This window comes from Alligator mississippiensis, chromosome 2 (assembly GCF_030867095.1).
Source record: "Alligator mississippiensis isolate rAllMis1 chromosome 2, rAllMis1, whole genome shotgun sequence".
Taxonomy (NCBI): Eukaryota; Metazoa; Chordata; order Crocodylia; family Alligatoridae; genus Alligator; species Alligator mississippiensis.
The window spans coordinates 288,051,465-288,070,986 of NC_081825.1; positions in this window are offsets into that span (position 1 = coordinate 288,051,465).

Here is a 19,522-nt window from a genome sequence, read left to right on the forward strand (position 1 = left end):
ATGGGTCAGATCCTTGCCTGGGGAAACTGGCCAAGATTTTTCCTCACTGTCAGTCCCTCGCCTCTCCTGATGTTTCATTTTGCAGAGGGAATAGGAAAAAACAATTAGTAATCCTTGTAATTTACATAATTCGTTGGAGGCTGCCAAAAGTCTTTGTTTTCACTCTTTAAAAAAACAAGATGATGAACACACTCAAACTGCTGCTTGACTGCAGGGCAAAAGCCGTGGATATTGTGGGGTAAGGAAACCTGTCTTTGTTTTATGGGACTCTTTAAAAGAAGGAGGCCAGTGGACAATCTCTGATGATATTTTCTGTATTGCCAGCATACTATTCTGACAGCGAAGGAATGAGAGACCCTCTCCTACTGTGGGGAATAACTAGACTGCCCAGGGAGATGCATTACAGCAGCATGGCACTGACATAACTGAATGATCCAGAAAAAGAACCCAAATTGGACAATCACTTCCAGGAAACTAAACATTCATTATAGTCAAAATGTTATTTTTTGTGCCTTTCTTTATGATGGCCACCGCCATAATTAACATATCAAATTGTACATGGAAGCTTTGCACACAACATCAAAGGCTTTCTACATACATTCTTCTCCTGCTGTATCTTATTAGTGTATATGATGCCCTGAGGACATAACAAGTAGAATTATAGAGAGCCTTGTGACGTTGGGCTGAAGGCTTGCGAGGCTATATCCCAACTGCAAATGAGAAAGCCCATCGTTTCAGAGACAGGCAACCTCCAGACATCCAGTACAGTCTTTGGGAAGCATAACAGTACCAACAACAAAATGATAAAAGAGGGGTAAAAATGAAGTCATTTTACTCAGAGCCTGTCTACCACCTTCTGACAGAGAAATGCAACTTTCTACCTCTGGACTGTGAACGTGCCGTGACTCTTCATTGTCATTCATGTGTGCATTGGGCCCATCAGACAATGGAATATATTGAAACACTTTGGAAATTTTATTTAGCAGCTTTTCTGTGTCCCCCATACCTCACCCAAGCAAGAACTACTGCTCAGAACAACCTGAAATGTGATTCCACTTTCTTTCCAATGGCTGTTCCGCTTCTCTAATTTTGCAGTTACTTGCTGCTTATGAAAATACCTTCCTTAATGCCCACAAAGGGAGGCTCAGACGTTATGATAGGGCTGATAGTGGTACTTTGCTTTATGTACATCACTGTGTCTATTTGTCTCCAGCAGCAGTCAGCATGTGGGTGGTTTGGAGAGAGATATTTACATGCTGATATAGTATCAAGGTTTCTTTTTCTTCTGTAATTTAACTGGAGAGATTGAAAAATTGTACATTATTTTGCCTGTGGTAAAATAGCCCCATTTTGTTTTTTTCTCCTCCTGGTTGTTCATTAATATTCCAAGTTGGTCTTTTCTCTTCTTCATTTGATTTGTAAATGATTCCTTTTTCATGCTCCCTTTTTTTTGGAGGCTGCTGCTGACTTTTGTTGAATCTTCTTTTAAGCCAACTTTTCAACTTTTCTTTGGGTTCTGTTCTTAAAAATAGGAAGCAGAGTGCATGTGCATATAGTGAAACAAAGGGGTTATTGCAGCATGGGTAGGCATACTCATGTTAGGGTGACTAATTAAGTAGGGTCCCAATAGCATTGAGGTTGTTGGGTACAGTTTCAGCATAGTTTAGCAGTCAGAATATAGCATCTTTGAAGGCTTGCATGCATACAGTGGTAGCTTGTGCTGAAGTCCATAGCACTGCTTTCACTCTTAAGTAGGTAGACTCGGGCTAGTGTTGTTCCTATTCAAGTCTTTTTGCTCAGAAGTTAAATCTTACCATTCACTTGGTCTAGTATTTACTAAGTGTTGCACCATGACTCCTTTGCTTTTATCTATGGCTTCCAGGATTACAAGGTGGTCTCCCATCCAAACTATCTAGATCCAGATTGTTTTGCTTCCAAGATTAGGTGCCGTGCCTTGCCTTGGGGCTGGCTTCAGAAACTATGGCTACCTTTGCTTTAATTATAACTTAATTTTCCTGTGTACACATACCCCCACAAAAGGCCTAATGGTTGAGAAGCATTTCCTTCCTTCAACCAGTTGACTTTCTGTGTCACTTCTCTACACAGCTCCATTCTCCATCTCATCCTTATCTACCATATTTATTTACACTCAAAGGGTATGGGCATGTGAACAAACTGCATAGAGTAATGTAAAAAAAGCCTTTTTTGCATGACTGATGCTCTGTGGTAATTTCCTGTCTATATGTGCTTAGGAGATGAAAGCTAACCTGCAACAGCTCAGTCCTCAGTGACAAAGAGATAAGTTACTGTGGTTTATCTTCTACTCAGCATGGTAAGACTGTGCCCCTGGGCAATTAGAGCAGAGCAGTGGATATGTGGTAAAGTCCTGCCCCCTTTTGCCTTGTCATAAGTTGTTCATATGTCCATACCCCAAACTCCTGAGAATAGGCACCATGTCTTACTATGCATTTGCACCATGCGTGGAAAAAATGGGGCACTGATCTCGTTTGAAACTGGGCACTACTGTCACATACATTTTCATTCTCATATTCATTCTCATATTCATTCTCCTCTCAAATATGCTGGCATTATATTGGAGAAATTCCACTGATTTCAGTGGAGTTACTCCTGATTTACATGGAATGAGAGGCTGACATATATTTTACTGGGTATTTCTTTGAGATCATTTTTATTTTATATTTTGTTTTAATATGAATTCCATTTTATGCATTTAATTTTCTTTCCTCTTTAATAATCATGAGATCTTAAAGCCTGAGACAAAGAATGTTTTTTCTATTTCCTCAAATGTATGTTGAATTATGGCCTTCAGTAAACGTTGTCTCCTTGATAACACCGATCCACCAAACTTCCTAAACCTGGTCCTGTAACCCCTACTCAGGCAAAGAGTTGACCACAGTTCAGTGCATGTGGGGTCTGGCCTGCTCCACCTGCCTTTGTGTCTGTCTGTCCTTCCTCATTCTCTTCTCCATAGCTTTTTCCATGTCATGCCTTCTCCTCTGACATCCATCCATGAATTCCCATTAAGCCAATGAGTACTTCTTCTGCAAAGCTTTTCGCCAGCACACCAACTGGACCGATAATAACAGGAATGATTAGGAAAATTCCATAAACTGGGTTGTTATCAAGTTGGTCTTTGAACCCACGTATACTTTGGATCTGCAAGGTCTTATCTCTGTCTTGTGAGTGGTCTAATCCTTCAAAAATTAACCACAAAGCATAGATTTGTCTCCTGAATTTTGGTCTCAGTGCAGCAAAGTATTTAAGTACACACTTACTATATTTACTCAAATATAAGACAACCCCAAATATAAGCCACTCCCCAATAATTAGATACTATATATGGAAAATCTATAAATTTGCTATAATTTTCTAGGTATCATTTTCTAAATATTGGAGGGTTGTCTTGAATCCCCACCCCACTGCTACAGCAGGGAAAGCAGTGGCGGGGTGGGGGGGAGTACCCCCTTTGCCCTTCACCCCACTTACTTCTTTCCCATGTTGCCTTCCTAGCCTTCCTGCCCCACAACCACCTGGAGCCATTCACCCCCACGCTCCCCCTAGTGTTTGTCTCTTCCTCTCCCCCTCACTGTCAGCTGCTACTTGGGCTGTTCCTGATTAGCCAAGCAGGCAATGCAGTAGTGTTGGCACTGCTGATTGGGCAGGAAGAGAAAGGAGTTTCCATGTGCTGCATGCCCAGGAGAAACCCCAACCCAAGCCGGAGTCTGAGCTGCATCTGAGAGTAAGGTGGAGGGATGAGGTGGGCAGGGGGTAGAAGCTGCAGAGCAGAAGCGGGGTGGGGGGTGGAAGAAGGCTGCTGTTATTCTGACTCTGGCCCCAACCCAGGCTCAAGGCCAGTCAGAGCCACAGGAGTCACCTGCTCTCTCCTCCACTTTGTATGAGAATATAAGATGAGGGTTTTTTTTCCCCATGCTGATTTGGGGGAAAGACCTCATCTTACATTCTACTAAATATGGTAAGTTTGAGTATACACATGGTCCCAAAGAAGTCAGTGAGACCAGATGTGAGACAGAACAAGGCTGGAAAGTATAAGATGTAGCAATATGGTGCACTGACTTACATGCCCTGTAATGTATAATGTCATGCAGTAAATATGGCAATACATAATACATAAGAATAAAATGTGAACGGTCAGTACTTAATGAATATGAGAGGAGCTTTGAAGACAAAGTGGAAATATTTAATACATGGAATATTATGTTATATAGCAATGGAGGCCCTGACAGAGAGATATGAGTCCTCTCATACATTATGCAATTAGCTGGGTGCAACGTAAATATTTTAGTCTTTCAATGATGCATCAGGTATTTGTCACTGTCAGGATGCAAGACTGGAAGAAACAGGATGTACTCACCCTGACTGTAGGTGCATCTACATGTGAAATTAATTCAACACAATAAACACTGGCAGCTCCCAGGTGCAATATTTATGTGTGTGCCTGGGACCGCAGCATGCTGAGCCAGGGAGGTGCATCCCTGGCTGGTAGGGAGTCTGGAGGGAAAGCTTGCCAGCCTGGAGCTGCTCCTGCCCCACCCTACATGGTGCAGAGGGACTGTCTGGGGCAAGTGGATGTTATAGTGCGGGACTAGCCAGAAAGCAGCCCTGCACTGTAGCACCCTTGTGCCCCAGACAGCCCCGGTTACCATCTATATGTGCCTTGTGGTGGAGTAAACTTCACCACAGAATAGTAGTTGTGGTGGGCAGTAGGCCTGTGTGAAGCTTCAGTCCCTGATTCGATTCGGCAAAGATTTGGCAAGATTCGGCGATTCAGACATAGAAAAAATATTTAAAGCTATGTCTACATACCTCTAGGTACCAGGCGGCTCATGAATGCTGCGATGCTGGGGTGCATGGAGTATCCCACAGGAGCATGGGGGTCTCCAGTGTGCTCAGAAGCAGACCTGCTCTTCCAGTCCACTTCTGGGTCTTCCAGGGAGCGTGCAGGTCCAGGTCCATGCCCCCTGCACCGCCCCCCTGCAACCCCTTAGCTCAGCGATTGTTGCCTCCTGGGTCTGTGGGGGCACCCAGGGCCCCCCCACGGCTGATCATCGAAGTCTGTAGAAAAGCTGTGTCTATGTCTGAATCTCTGATTCTCAAATTGAATCTGGGAGAGTGATCCGAATTGATAAATCAAATCGCTGTCTCCAATTTGGGCCGAATCCGAATTGAATAGGGCCCGTTTCACACACCCCTAGTGGGCAGGGCTGTTCTCTGGCAGAGTTAATTAGTTTACTCTGGCCTAATATTACCACTCATGTAGATGCTTTACTGTGTAGCTAATTAGGCAACTCTGCATAAGCATCTCCTGTAGATATACCCAGTTTGTGGTATTTTCAGTGTAGTATAGTTAAGGTAACATCCTGCCTCATCATGGGCTACTGGTGCACTAGAAATTGAAATTTTATCTAGTGGTCAGAATTAACATTAACAGTTCATCAAAAAAGCTGCAAAATGTAAGCAGCATCCTGTCTGCCTAGGAATATCCAGTTTAATCTTTCTTTTCTTATTCATTAAGTACATAACCTGTTCAGGTGTTCTCTAGTGCTCAGGAATCTAGAGCACAATATGAAAAGATGTAACAAAATGACTTCATCTCCCATTTATGGCAGTCAGGAGGTATGTACTGCTCAGGAGGTAGGTAACAACTTGCTGGATCAAGCCTGAAGGCAAATAGGAAAACGGGATAATAAACAGAGCATGAAAATGCACCCAGTTGCCACACCACATTCTCTATCTCTGTAAGAGAAGACACTGTGTGAGTTAACTTTATTTTTCAGAAAAAGATGCCTGAGTGAGGAAGCAAATAGAAGGTGTCAGCACTTTTTGATATTTCCCCAGGTAGCTCTGGTTTTATTTCTGATACTTGAGTTTAGATTGTGCTTTCCCAGGCATAACTTTATATAAAGGTGATTGAGGAAGCCAGTAGATTCCACTTCCTTAATACTGCCATGTGGTTCTGAAAGATCACAGTTCCTACAAGCGGCTGTAATTGGAGTGTTTAGTATTTGCTAACTATGGCAATTACCTGGGGGTTCTGCAAAATACTGCTTGCATTTTTATGGTCATCGGGTTCTCCTGATTACCAGATGTAATAGACTTTTTATGCTACGATGCAACTGTTGAACATTTTAATTGGAATGCCATGTCAAATTTTCAAATTAAAAATCAAATACTCAAAGCACCAGTGCTTTTTTGATTACTAAAATTAAAACCTAATTGAATTCTCCCACCAAAAAATATCCTGTGGAAATTTAATTAGAGAAGGGTAAAAGAGTTGATTTTTAGAACATGTTAATTTTTAATTAAGGGAAATCTGAAAGGCAAATTAGCAAGTTTTAAATTTTCCAAAACATGAATATGGAGATACCAGGTGGCGCAACAAGGAAGTAAACCCAAGCCTAAATTTCCAAATGGCTACATAACATGGGTTTGAGCTGCATCAGTGTGAAGAATAAAGCATTTGAGCCTTTGAGTGGGAATGAACTCTGTTACACCTCCCTTGACCTTTTCCTTTCAGAAACTCAAAGTGTTGTAGTGAAAATAAGTATAGTTTCACAGAAACATTTCTAACAGAGATGAAGAATGGTCTTGTGATCAAAGCACAAAATGGTTTTCAGTTCAGTCCAGTCCCAAATTGTCTGTGTCAGGGATGGCCAACCTGTGGTATGCATTGCGTGTGGCACAGGTAGCTTGTGTGTGTGGCATGTGGGGATGCCATCAGATCTTTTGAAGGATGCCAGGAGGTGGGAGGAAATAAGCAAGGTATGAGGCAATAAGTAGAGAAGGATATGCTCAAGCATGTCCCTGCCTGGCCATCTTCACTGCCTGGCCCCATAGAAGGAAGTAATTACTGTAATATATTCATTAGTTTTTGAAATTAGGAATTAGGCACTCAATTTACAGAAGTCATTGAGGGGGCCTGAGTTCAATGAAGGGTGCCCTGAGACCAGAAAGGTTGAGAATCTCTTCTTTAAGGGCTACATTCTGCTATCTGTGTTCACAGCATGGAGTGCAGGGCTCCGGAAGGAGCCCCACCAAAATCAGTGGGATGATAGGTCAGATCCAGAATAGGGCCAGATGCTTGATGCATGACAGGTAAAATTTGAAAGCCCAAGTTCAAAGTTGAAAGTATGAAAAGCCACCTATCCAGCTGGCTCCTCAACTCTGCATTGGCCTCAGTTTTCAACGTGGTAGCTTTAAGCATTAAGGTCCCCTGGGGAACTTTAATCCCAGCTGGGTGAGTCTATACCTGCACTCTACTGCACAGTAGACTAATTTACCATGAAGTAAAGTGTTACTGTCCATATATGCATGGCAATTAGGCTGGTGTAGACTAGCTGGTGTTTTCAGGCAATTAGGCTGGTGTTTACTGTGCCTTTGGATAGTCGCATCAGACACAATTACTATCTGCTAGCACAGTAAATTACTGCATTTAAATGCATGTGTAGACAGTGATGGGGATGGCTAGGCCATGAGGGTGCTTCAGTGTGGAGCTAACCGGCAGGCAGCCCCCACATTGAAGCACCCTTATGTCCCAGCCAGCTGCTCCACAGCACATGGAGCCCCATTGGATTAGCTCTGGGCTGACTGCTCTGATGAGGCTCCACGTGCTGTGGAGCAGCTGGGTGAGGCATGAGCAGCCCCCACACTGAAGTACCCTTGCGCCTCAGCCAGCCCTCCTGCAGCACATGGTCCCCTGCTAGCCCAGGGCTGCTCCCAGAGCCATCCCTAGGGGTGTGCAGGGCCTGGGGCATATCAGCCTGTGTGGGGCCGGGAGGCAGGGGTGGCAAGTGGCCCAACCACAGAGTGGGAGGGGGAGGGAGAGTGACCGGGCCATGGAGTGGGGGATAGGGTGTGGTGAGCAGCCAGACTGTGGAGCTGGCAGCACATGGCACCCACAGCGGGTCCTGTACAGCACTGTCTATGGGGTCCCCTCAAAGCATGGGGCCCGGGGCAGCCGCCCCACTTGCCCACCCCTAGGGACAGTCCTGGCTGCTCCGATGGGTTCCATGTGCTGCCTGCCAGCTAGCCCCACACTGAAGCACCCATGTGCCCCTACCAACCTCTCCGTAGCATATGGAACCCTGCTGGAGCAGCTCTGGGCTGGCAGGCTGAGCCCCTGGGTCCCCTGCCAGCCCAGGTTGCTTCTATCAGGCTTTATGTGTTTGACACAAATAAACTGCAGAGCTAGTTGCTCCAGAGTTTATTTGTGCATATTAATTGCATGTATAGACATGCCTGCTGTGTCATATCCTGGCTGAGTGCTCCAACTGCAGAGCTATTGTATAAAATAAATAGCACCAACAAGAATGGCTGTGCTTTAAAACAAAAGTGTACCCCTTGTTCTGGTTCTGAAAAGAAGTGCAGAGGTGCCTCACTTCACAACAGGGACCTAGGTGTGAATCTAGAATAAAAGCATGGCTGGAAAGGAGCTCTAGGTACATTTCAAACTCCTACATAAATGCAAGATTTGTTGTTACTAAACCATGCCAGAGAGATGCTTGTCCACCCTCTTCCTGCAAACTTCCAATGAAGCGAATTGCACAACCTCCTTACACAGCTGGTTCCATTGTCCTACAATTCTTAAAGTTAGGATTTTCTCTTCTTTTGAGATGTGATCTAAATCTGCTTTGCTGCAGTGCAAGCCCACTGCCACATGTGTTGCCTTCAATAGCAAGGGTATAAAAAGGCACTTCCTATTTTGTTGTGCAAGATACCTAAGCCATGGAGAAGGGTGGCATTTAAGATATACCTTTATCTTCAGGGTTTCACATTAAATAGAGCAGGTGGCTTCCCACTTAACAGGATGTTTGCTTTGGATCACATTCTGAGGATTGTAGAAGGGCACTATAAAGGTCCTCAACACCTACTACAGAATTCAAATTAGATTCCAGGCAAATAAAAGTTAGGCACTGCAATGCTCTTAAGTCCCTTTGTAGATATAGTCCTCCTTGTGCAATAAAATTCTGCTCAACATGAGTGAGGGTTACAGAAGTGGTGCCAACCTGCAAGGGCCTAGCAGTTTAATTCCACTTCCATTGAAGTCAATGTTGAATTTCCCATTGACTTCAACAGTTTGTGATTGGGGCTCTTAAGTACGGGAAACAGGCTATTAGAATAGGTGGCAGAGTCCCTAAGGGAAGGACAACAAGATCATTAGAGCTGGGGGTTGTAAATGATCTGAGCTTTATGTCTTTTTTAATTTTCTTTCTTAATAATTTGCATCCCCCAAGCAAGCTTCCTGTTTTCTGCTGCTCTGTAATTTCATGATACAGCACTGATGAGATAATTAAATTAAAATAATAAGAAAAAAGACTAACTAGAGTCCTCTGGGGGCTTTCTCTTCTAATGATAAGCACTTGAAAAGGTATAAGAAGCATCAACATGAAGTACAAGGGTGTCTTCTGGCCACATTCAATCTCAGTTTACTTCAGTTTGTTTTATTCTAAACCAGGATAGCATGTGACCTTCACTTTGAACCTGATGGAGGAGACCACATCATCCCTGGTCTAATCCAACAGCCACCAGAGTCAGTTGGGGCATCTTTACATGTGTTCCTGGGGTGAGGGGTAGTGGGGTGCTTTAATTAGAGTGGATCTGAAAGCTGCTTTAAATAAAGCACCCACAGTATGTCCTGTATCCAGCATCGCGCACTTCAAAATGACTGTGGGGGCACTTTAACTACGCTCGCTTATTTGACAAGCTTGAGTTAAAGCGCCTCCACCACCATTTTGAAGTGCAGGTATGCTGAGTACATGAGAAGTAGAGGCTGCTGGATCATGTTAATTAGCACACTTCAGCAGACTCATTTAATTGAGTCTGCTCTGATGCGCTGTAATTACAACATGTTGGAGCAGTATCCCCACACATCTACAGGTACTCTTGGAGTTTTGCATTGACTTCAGTGGTCTTAGGATCAGTCCCCATGTACTTAATTTTAACATGGAAGCCATCCACTGACTACTTACTTTCATAGCCATCTTCAATGTCTTGGTTATTTTCATTCAGTACAGTAACTGAACAATTAGAAATTAGCACCTGGCTATAATAGGGACTCTCGCTGCTTATAAATCTTAGGTCACCCCATAAAAGAAAAGAAAAAATACTAATGTGACCTGCTCTGAAGGGTAGACTAGTGCAAATAAAAATCAGGAACTTATCACATGATACTCTTCATATGCATTGATAGCTCAGAATAAGTCCCCAACATTCGAAACATGTGAAGTGGAGAGATACATAGAAAGTTCTTGTTATGTATTCCTCAATGGAATAAAAAAATGTGAGAATACTATCCCAAAAAAATCACTAATATTTTTTGTGGAACGGCAATGTCACTGCACAGTCTTTGTCTGGTACTTCTGCACAGAACAATTTCATCATTTATTTTATACACTTGTAGACTGAGAAATAACAGCATAATTTAACATTTATGGTACTGTATCTTCCATTCTCATCATAGACTATTCTTGAAGTAATCCTTGTAATCAAACAGCTTTACCACCTTTGGATTGTATTTTTAGTGTTCACTGGTGATCATTTGGCAAAACCTGTGTTTGTTCTTCCAATCTGTAATAATCTCCTGCCTTAGAAAAGAAAACAATTCTAAGGATTCATCTTTTACAGTAAAATGGGGAACACAATGTCTAGTTATAGAAGGATCGTTAAATATATTGGTAAAAAGCACGTGGGGATGGGGAAAGTCTTTGATACAGATTTGTGCTCAGTGGAAAAAGTGGACATATTCAGAAACTTCATGCAGTGGATATTTATCTGATTCACTATGGCATTACTTCCATCTCACTGTTTGACTCCATTGAAAAAAAGGAAGAAAAAAAGGATTGGACATTTATATGGTCATGAACAGCTACGTTTGACAGGATTAAAATGTGAACAGTATAATCTTCATGCATCAGGACATATGTCAGCCAGAATTAGGAGCAACTTCTCTTGTGGTCAGGTTATTCCACAATTGTCCATTAAGGAGACTTTTTCACCTTCCTCTGAGGCTCCTGTTACTGTCTTGTATAAGACAGGTCACCAGACCAGATGGACAGTTGGTTTGATCCAGTATAGTAACTCCCAGGTTCTGGTTGCTGGGAATTTAGTGAGAACCAAACCCCCCCTACAGAGGAAGGAGAAAAAAATCTTAGCAAAATCTGCTCTCTAGTAATTTTCCACCTGAGTGAAGGGATTAGGAATACAGCACGGAGGTGTAAGGGTACAGGGATTTGGAACTGTATCAACCACCAGATTCCACAAGGAAGTCTGCCCCTAGCCATTTAGACCTCAGGACATACATGTGGAGTGTCTCTTCTTCTGTGCATTATTCTGGACTCCTTTCCTTGGCTGTGCAGTAAACTTGGTAATTTCATTGTCATTGCAAATCTGTCCTGTTATGTTACCTCTTACTGTATATTGATCCCACCCCATGGGTTGAGCCTTACAGAGTGCGTCTACATAGGAATATAAACAGGCTTAAATTTAATGCGCAATAAACTAATGTGGATTAAGTGGGTTTTGGCAGTTGTCTACACATGGTGGGACTTGGGACTAACTTTAGTTGCTTTACCCCTGCCATGTGCCCCTGTGGCCACCAAGGGTAGCTCCAGCCTCCAGACACATGGCTGCCAGCACTTGCAGCCATGCTGAAGCCAAAGCCAGCTGCCATCTTGGAAACACACCCCTGTCCTCTGATCCCTGGGCAGTCCTTTCCCTGGCCACAAGCCAGGTGCCCAGCACAAGGGCAGCTCATGGCAGCTGCCTCCTTGCCCACCCTGCCTCCCTGCATCAGGAGTGACTCTGCTCCTGTCCTTGCCAGTGATGCCCAGCATCTTGCTGCTCCAGTCTGTCCCCTGCCAGTGACAATCAGTGCCCTGCACTCCTGCTGGCCATGGTGCTGGTCCTGCTGGTCCCAGCAGGCAGCCCCTGGTCAGGCTCCAGGACAGCCGTGCACCTGCCAACAGGACAGCAGCTGCAGGAGACCCTGGTTGACCCCCTCCTCCTGCAATCCCTGCTCCAGCCTGACTGCCCTGCCATCCATACACCCCTTTACCCTCTGCCTACCCCCAGCACCACTCTCAGGACACTCACATGGTTGAAACAAAAAAACATTATTACCCTCACAACATCCATCCCTATCCCTCCCCCTATCCCCCGCAACAAACAGTGCCCCTCCACCACTCTCCCTACCCAACAACAATAAAACACTCATTAACATGAGGCAAACTATATAGAGAGAAACTCAGCGTTGGGGAAGGAGAGGCACCCAGCCAGGACCCCTGGGGCTGGGCTCCAGCTGGTGCCACAGTGCAGGCCCAGGACTAAATTCCCTGTGATAATGTGGAGTGATGTGTCTACACATGAGTTAATCCGCACTGACTAATCCCGCTTAATTTGATACTTGGTTTGGGCAGGTATCAAATTTAGGCTCACATAGCCTTAAATTGCCACATTAAAGCTGTATTAAGGGCATGCATGTGTAGACACATGCCCCTAATGAGGTTTAAATTGGGCTAATCCTTTTTAAATATCCATGTGTAGACACACCCACAAAGTCATAACTAGCCAGTTCTGTGCTTTGGAGAGCATCTGTAGGGGGAAGGGAGAGTGCCCAATACCAAAGAATGGAGGACAGGGGAGCAAGGGCTTGGAGGCTCCAAGACCTCCCAGGTGCCACATCTATGGCATGGTTTGCACCCCCAGCACAGTTTCCCCTCACCTTGGCTGTACTGCTGTGGCATGGGCTCCCTGAGGTCTGCCATTCTGGCACTCCTCTAAATCTGTGCCTTAGGCCAGTTCTCCGCTTGCCCATCCATAGTTACATTACTGGTTGCAGTAGAAATGATTGCTATTAAATTAAACAGGCATCTTAGCCAAATTTGGGGAAAGGATGATCCATGCATCTATATTCCACTGTAGCTCATTAGCTCTGTAAGTGTTTATTATTAGCTACTTTATGCTTAATAACCACACCAGCAGACTTTCAACCAAATACATTTAAGTGGAAAGGTTTGATCTATTAGTGTCAGTCTCATTAGTTTGATTTTAATTTCATATAAAGAAGATTTATATGAAGCATCCTAATGAGAGGAGAATATTGCAACATAAAAATACCATCTTGAATAAAGCAAAGGGATTATATGTAGTTCAGCGAGTCAATACAATTATCACCTCAGCACACTTGAGTTCAAATCCTGTTTCTGGACTGAAGCATAATTCCTTACCCAATGCCAGTGGCAGTTACCAAGGCCAGTCTTAATCAATAAATTAAGATAGATTTGACAGGAAAATATTGGAAAAATTTTGTGTGGAAAATGTCAGCCTTTCCACAAAACATACAAACAACCCCTCCCTGCAATGTAATATCATAATTAAAAAACAAATTGAACCCTTTCTGTGTTATGCTTTGGTCTCCTTTTTTGGTGAGAAGAGACAGTACACAGAAGATAAAGGAGATGTGAGACACCAGAAGAAATGTTTCGGTTTTTAGTTAAAATATTTCATTTTTACAAGGGGCGTATTTTATTCGGGAGAAAAAACAAGCAAAAGAAACAGGGTAACCATTACCATATTTTCACATAATAAAATAAACAACTCCACCCCAATATACCTCTTCAATAGACCAGACATTAAAGCACCTACCCAGAGAGACCCAAGTTCAGATTCTAGCTCTGTCAGATTTAGCCCATAAGCTTGAACCTGGGTATCCTGCACACAAACTACTTTTTTCCTCCCCTCTGTAGTGAGAGCAGAGAGTTTTATCCCTCTAAGACATCTGGGCCTAGGGTTTCTATAACTGCAAAAGGATTATTTTATTTCTAATTGACGCTGTTCCCATTGATGTCATTGAGAATTTTGGAGGTCACTTTAGTTGGACATGACTGGATCTGATGGCTGAATGAAGAGCCTTTGGCAAGTGAAAAAAGGATTTTGCAGGTCAGTTGCTTATAGTTGCACAGTCCCAGGTTATAGTCTCTACTGCTCCAAGCAAGTACAATATGTGTTCTTCCTTTTGTGAGCATTTAATTTGCTCTCAAGTTATTTTGCTAGCTGAAGTCATGGCTTGTGACTATCCAGCACTAGAAGACAATGAAGACAATAACATTACTGGCCTTTTAACTTTTCATGTCTTCTACCTGCAAGCTACAAAACTTCACAGAACAAAGGTCCCAATCCAGAAAATCATTTAATTGTAGGCTTGATTTCAAGTCTTGGCTTAGTGCCTCTGAAATCACTGTCTACTCCAGTGCTTAGTTAGGCATATAATTAAGTTCTTGATTTTGAACACCTACACCCTGCAAATCCTTTCATAGCATCTGATAAAGTTGTTGCTCATGAAAGTTTATGTATCTCTGAATTAATTAGCCTATGTAGATGCGACTCTGCCCTGCTTTCGGCAAAACCTTAAGTGCGAGTATAATTTTGAGCAAGAGGCCAGTGCTATGGGTTTTAACGGGACTACTTATGTTCTGAAAATTAGGCATGTACACAAGAGCTTTGCTGCTTAGTGCTATTGGAAAAATTAAAGGTGAACTATAAGGGTACCTGACCTGATGTCCCAGATAAGACTATCTCCAAAACATGGGTGTTGATCAAAATATGAAACTGGACCCAGACCTGGATTTTTGAAAGGCTCCAGGCCTTATACCAAACCAAACCAAACCTCATTATTTGAACACCTATGAATTCAAAAGGCTTAAAAACTTGGATGCAGATTTGTCGTGTGCTGTTTGGCTCCTTTTCTAGTGTGTGTAACATTTGTTCAGTAAATTAAACTGCTCTTTTTCAAGTCACAACATTTTCAGAGAATGCATTCTGGTTGTTTAGCTGTGGTTCATTGGGCACTTTTATCATTTTAACATTAGAAATGCAAAGCATTTATTTTAGATTGATTTTAATGAATTTTGTAATTAAAAGATTTTCACTTTTTTATCACAGGAATTACTTCATGCTTGATAGCAAGAGGCCTTGACATGCATTTAATGTTTATTTATCAAAGTGGCAAATCACTGATAATTTATGCAGGGTCTAGCGGTACACAATGAGGTTAGTGTCGCAGTAACAAATTTTAATTAAGCACGGATAAGTTAGGATTGGAATATGTTGTGGTATCAAACAGCTTGAACCAGTTTTTCATTATACTCCTGTCAGTTCCCATGTCACTTGGACTTGCTTAAAATTTAATTCATAAAGCTGAGGGTGAACTGGTCACTAAACAGTGGCAAAAGTTAGGTAAGGAGCAAACTGGGACATGTTATTGGAACATATGGAACATTTGTATAGCAGATCCTTATTTTTTGTCCTCTTTGTCTTTTCCCCTCTCCATGATCCGCTGGGCTTCACCATTATTGCTAACCATTCTCCCTAGTCTTTCCTGAGGGTATCTTTTCTGAAAGAATTTCTGTGGGGATTTGCAGAGCTGTAGCGGGATCCAAGATCTTAGATCTCAAGACCTGGGAGAAGGCTGGAGGCAGGGAAAGGTGGTGCATTGCTGTAATGACCCTAATTTTGGGTGGGGTTGCAAGGGCTTGATCTTAGGGCAACTTTGCATCTCTGATGAACGGACCAGGATCTAGCCTGTTACATGCATAGTGCTGTACTCTAGACCAGTGATTCTTAAATCTTTTTTGTACCAGGACCCACTTGGAAACATTGATGGCCAGTCCTGACCAAGCGCCCATCACTCCCAAACCACTGCCTAGGTCCCAGCCCCCCAGTGTGTGGGGCATGGGGGGCCCCAAGCAGCCCCTCACAGCCTGCAGCTTGGCCAGTCTGCAAGGGAAAACCTATGGTTTCCCACTTTTTTTTCCATTAAAGGAGAATCCATTTGCCACGTTTGTTGATCCATTTTTAAAGCTTGTCTGTGACCCTGTCACATATTCTTGCGACCCACTTTTGGGTCATGACCCACGGGTTGAGATACGCTGCTCTAGACCATTGCAAATCCTGATTAAAAGGAAGCAGTGATGACAAAAAAAACCCACTGCACTCTTGTTCCAGTGTGTGGGTAATATTTACAAAAGTGCCTCAGTCTTTTTGGGGTTTAGGTTGTAAAAGTGCCTCAGTCTTTTAAGCACTTTGGCCAAATTCCCATTAAGCTCATAAGATGCCTAGTGCTACTTCGGTTGTTTGAAAGTGCTTGAATGATGTTCTATTTAACACCCCCAAAACACCAGGAAATTTGTGGGGGAGCCTGTTTCAGCCTAAAAACGGTCTCTCCAATCCTTTATATGCCTGGACTTTTAATTCTGAACAGGTTCAGAAGAAGGCTCGAGCAATCCGTGAAGCTAAATCTGCTTCCCCTGCTTTCTGATCCTATTGTGCCCGGGAAAACACATAAATTCCCAAGGGCATGAGTACAAAAGAAGCAGCTACCACATCTATTTGACACTGAAATTAGACATTGTCATGGAGGTGCTGCCCCTCCACCTTTTACCCAATGACTTCATGGTTCAAATACTGGCCCAGGGAGCAGGAGACCAACACTGAGAGGGTTTGAACTTATATCTGCCACTTCCAAGGACGGCATCCAAACTCTCAGGCCAGAGGCTAAGCAGGGTGAGGGTATCATTAACCTCTCCTCTTGAAGCTGGGACATTGGGCAGCCTGGATGGCAAGAGTGTAAGGGGGCCAGAAATCAAACAAGCAAGAGAGAGTTTGACTTTGTATCCCAGAGATCTCCCAGGAGAAAGGGAGACCTGGGATTTTGACACTGAATTCCCTAGTTCTTCCTTACTGATGCTAGCTATTTTATCCAATGACTGTGTAATAGAAAATGCATCAACAGGCCTAGTAGCTGGGGCTGAAACCCAGGGTTACCACTTGTCAACTGATTCTCCTAATCATTAGGCTGCAGGGTCAGGCTCCCTTTTGCTTTCTCTCTAGAATGGAAGGGAAATAGGGCTAGAAGAGATCTTGAGAGGTCATCTAGTTCTTTGTCCTGCCCCAGGGCAGGTTCAACCATATCTAAAGCTTTCCTGACTGATATTCATCTAACCTGTTCTTAAAAACCTCCAGTGATGTCCACAGCTTTCCTAAGTAATGTATTCCACTGCTAAACTATCCAGATGGTTGGACAGTTTTTTCCTAAGGTCAAACCTCAATCTCCAGTGTTTCAAATTAAGCCCGTTACCTCTTATCCTATCTTGATTTCACATGGAGAGTGGTTTATAATCTGCCTCTTTTCCGTAACCTTTGCCACATGCAGACTGTTACCAGGTCTCTCAGTCTTCTTTTTCCTAGAATAAACAAACCCAGTTCTGGCAAACTGGTAGAAATTGTAATACAGAATAAAAGCAGCAGCCACATGGATAAATATGACATGATGGGGAAGAGGCAGCATGGGTTTTGTAAAGAGAAATTGCATCTTACTAATTTGCTGGAGTTTTTTGAAGGTGTTAACAAACACGTGGGCAACAGAGAACCCAGTTAATGTAATATACTTGTATTTTCAATAAGCTTTTGACAAGGTTCCTGACAAAAGGCTCCTAAAAAAACTGAGCTGCCTTGGGATTGGAGGGAAGGTTCCTTTGTGGATCAAAAGGTTAACAGATAGGAAAGAAAGTTTAGATAAAATTAAATGGACACTTTTCAAGATAAAGGGAGGTCAATCGTGGAGCCCTCAGGGATCTCTACTGGGCCTGGTTTCATTTAACATTTCCATAAATGACCTAGTGAAACTGCAGTTAGTAGATGCCACTAAATTATTCCAGGTAGCCAGATGCCAAACTGATGGTGAAGAGTTGCAGAAAGATCTCATAAAACTAAATGAGTAGGAAAACAATGGCAAATGAACTTCAGTGTTGACAAGTATAAATAATGTACACTATACATATACAATGTGGGCTTTGGAGTAACTATTATAAGCCACAGTGACCAAAATAGAAAAAAATATATATTGGGCATCATTAAAAAGGGAATTGAAAACATCATAGCACTGTGTAAATCCTTGAGGCACCCACAGCCCAAATACTGCGTGCAGTTCTGGTCTCCATGTCTCTAAAAAGGATGTAGTGAAATTAAAAAAGGCAAAGAGAAGTGCAAAAAGATGAACAGGATTCAGAGCAGCTGCTGTACCAGGAGAGAATGAAAAGGCTAAGACTCTTCAGTTTGGAAAGTAAAAGGCTGAAGGGAAATAAGACAGAGGTCTATAAAATCATGAAGGATGTGGATAAAGTGAATAGGGAACTGTCAGTCACCAAGTCCCAGAATATTAGAACTAGAGGTCACTCACTGAACTTAACAACAGAGAGGTTTAAAAGAAGAAGTATATTTTTGCATAGCATGTAGTTAACTTACAGAACTCCTTGCTAAAGTAAGTTGTAGGAGTAGATAGTATAACAAGATTCAAAAAAAGGAATTAGACACATTTATGGAGGACAGGTCCATTGGGAAGTATTAAATAGGGATGTATCCCCTGACATGCTTAAGCTCATGGTGGTTGATGTCAGGGAAGGTACCTGGAGGTATATTACTTTAGGCCAGGGGTGGACAAAATGATCTGACCAGTGACTGGACTCCATTTCTCAGCAGCCTCTGCCCACATCCCTGCAGCCAGGTTTCATGGAGGCAGCAGGAGTAGCAAGGCTGTGACAGCGTGGGGCCAGGATTTCCATGGAGACTGGGCCGAGCAGTGCTGGCAGGGAGCATGGCTGAGTGGGGATTTGCTCCAGGGCAGGGTCCAGGATTTGTAGTGGTGGCAGCGTAGTCTGGAGCTGGGCAGAGCTGTGATCCGCTGCCTGCATGCACATGCCCAGGGTGTGCAGGTAGTAGATTGCAGCCCCGTCTTGGCTCTGGCTCGCGCTGTCCCTGATGCAAGACCTCAACCCTGGCCCCAACCCTGGCCCTGGCCCCAGACCAGCTCCCCACCCAACTGCACACCCTGCCAGTGCTGCTCAGGCCCATCTCCATGAAAACCCTGGCCCCGCACTGTCACAGACCCACCGCTCCTGGGGTCTCAATGGAAACTGATTGCAATGATGCAGACAGGGCCTGCAGGGAAACGGAGTCTGTCGCGGGTCCAATGCAACCCACAGGCTAGACTTTGCCCTCCCCTACTCTAGGCATGCCCTGTTTTTTATATACTGTGCCTCTAAAGTATCTACTACTTACCAATGTCAGAGACTGGATACTGGGCTATATGGGCCATGGTTAGACCCAATACGGCACTTCGTATGTTCTTATGTCCTGCTTTCTGGACTACTGATCATTTGTGTTACTCTCCTCTGGATGCGCTCCAGCTGGTCCATATTGCTCCTAAAGTGTGGTGTCCAAAACTAGCCCAAAACTCCAGTGGGGCCTTACCAATGCTGAGTGGGGGTAGAAGTGTTGCTTCACATGTCTTGCATATGACACTCCTGTTTAACATGTTACTTCTGTTTGCATGTATTTTTCACATTTCAATAACATTTCTCTCTCCCCCCTTATAAATCAGTGTTTAAAAAAAGTTATTTATACTAACTGATTTAACAAAACACTTTGAAAG